The following is a 2,564-nucleotide window of genomic DNA, read 5'->3' as shown; positions in this document are numbered from 1 at the left end:
TTATGAATGGAGACCCTGGAGCTCCTATAGGCCACGGAGGAAAGGCTGTGGTTGGAGCTCACTCTGTAGGAAGCACACCAGAGAAAAAGAGAGGAATTGAATCCCAAATATATTACTTACATCTGGAAAAAGTCTCACAAGAAATCACGCCTGTTTATGAAACATTCATGGGAGCAACAAATTCTCTTCATTGTTTAAATCCACGTAAGGTGCATATTCTATGCATTGCATTAGAATCATAAATAATAGGAATTGTTACAGTAGATAAACTATAAGAGCAGGGAGTGCATTTAGCTCTCTTTTGCCAAATGTGTGCATTTTTTAATGCGACTTATTATTTTTCGTTTAACTCATCCTTTATTAATTCCTTCACCATCTTTCATCCCACTTACCAAAGAACATTTGTACACAATCCATGGACCTGGACAACAATCTGGGGACTGGCTTGGCGAGAGAAAGGGGCAGCAACTGGGAGGAGGTGGGGAGAGGGGAAAAAAAGCAGAAACGACAGTACCAGCACAAAAAAATAAAAATAAATTAAAAAATAAAGTAAATCATCTTTTATTTTTTAATTACAGTTACATCCAATGTTATATCCATTTCACGTATACACCCCAGTGATCAGACATTATGGAGCTTACTAAGTGATCATCCCAATGAATCATGTACTCATACGACACCGTACACAGTTATCAGAATTGTGATTGAGTATATTTCCTATGTTTAATTTTATGTCCCCATGACTGTTCTGTGACAACCCATTTGTACTTCTTAACCCCTTTGCCTTTTTTATCCACTCTCCTCAACAGCCCCTCCCATCTGGTAACCATCAAAATGTTCTTTGTATCTATGAGTCTGTTTCTGTTCTGCTTATTTGTTTATTTTGTTTTTAGATTCAATTATTGGTAGATATGTAGTTATTGCCATTTTATTATTCATATTTTTGGTGTGTGCATTTTATCATTGAATATATTCGATGAGAAATCTTAAGAGCAATCTAATACCAGCAACACTTTCCAGGGAGAATTATGGGTGCGCTACATGGACAGGAAGGGGACCAGGTAGAAAATACCAAACCAAGCAGCAGCCACACTGTGCGAGAGAAGAATGACCTGAGGAAAAAGGGATGGGCACACATCCTGCAGAAAGCACACTGGCCAGCGTTTTCATCAGTGTCCTCTGTACATTGAGACTAAATCTTCAGGATACTAGATTTGCCTGTTACAAAATAGATTATTTGCCACTTTAAAACTTTGTTTCTCATACATTATGGAGATGCAGCTTTGCCAGAGAGGGAGTTGGTACCAATTTATTGGAGAGTTCTAGCTGAAGGTTTTCTTGGGATATTGGATGGAGGACAGACCCTTTAGAGTTACAACATGCCCCCATGAAATAATCCAGGTGCTTTATGGCAAGACCTCTCTAATTCAGGGATTATAGTATATTGTTTCCCAACATGGTGTAGTTTACTTCCACGAACAGCTACAAAACTTTGGCCTCTAAGGTAAGGATCGGGGTGCTGTGAGACCCAGGAGAGAATCAACTGACCAGGCTGAGAATCCTCTGTTGCTGCCGGGAAAATGTTTTCTCCCTATTTTGTAACAGTAAGTCTCACAGGCATCTAGAGGCATCTAGATGTTCCTTCCTAGATGATAAATATTTCATCTGAAACCATGGAAGAGAATATTTATCATTTGCAAATACCCTAGTATTGGAAAGAATCATTTTTACTCTTCATGTTTCTGCAAAAAACAAACAAGCAAGACAAAAGGAGAAACATATCGCGGAGAGTTTATAATATCTTCCCTAAGGAGAGGAGTCAAGGCAGTCATGGTGGCCAGCAATAGTCTGCAAAGAAGCTTCTGTAAATTCAGGTGCTCACGGATCTGCCCTCCGTCTCTGAAGGCACAGTGCCAACTATGAGGCTATAAATGATTTGTTAACTGGAGAACATGACCTTCAGGCCAAGGAACATGCTGGTAACTGGCACCCCATTTGAACAGAAAAAATACATGGTAAGCAAATCTCTTGAGCGGTACTCTGATTTTTGCTGCTCTACCATTGCATCGCCTTGAGTTTAGAATAATCAAATTAAGATCTGATATGCCACCTTTTCTTCATCTTTAGTGTAAATTAACCCAGATAGCCTTGATGCATGTGGTTCTCTGAAGTCTTCATTAGGCTCCCCCACTGGGGTGCTGCTACCTGCCAAGGGGTGTGCCATTCTATTCATTTTCTCATTACTTGTGAACATTTATTTGTGAAGTGTTTCAAAAAATAGTAGACCACTTTGAAGAGTCTTTATGGAAGTTTTTTGGGCTAGTTGACCATTCTTCCTTTTAATGAGTCATTTTCTCTAAAGTCCAAGCTGCCTAGTGAATAAATCCCCGAGTTGGCACTGTTCTCCAGAACTGCAATACCAATGGACCACCTCTGCTACCAGGTTCCTGAGACACTCCCTCTTGGCATCCTGTTTACCCTTATTTTGAAGTTAATGACAAGCAGTTCAATGTAGCCATAAAGAAGAGAATAAATATAACAGCTAACAAAGCCATTTCAGGAAA

This window comes from Furipterus horrens, unplaced genomic scaffold (genome assembly GCF_987537825.1).
Source record: "Furipterus horrens unplaced genomic scaffold, mFurHor1.1.pri manual_scaffold_8, whole genome shotgun sequence".
Classification (NCBI taxonomy): Eukaryota; Metazoa; Chordata; class Mammalia; order Chiroptera; family Furipteridae; genus Furipterus; species Furipterus horrens.
This window is presented reverse-complemented; position numbering follows the sequence as displayed.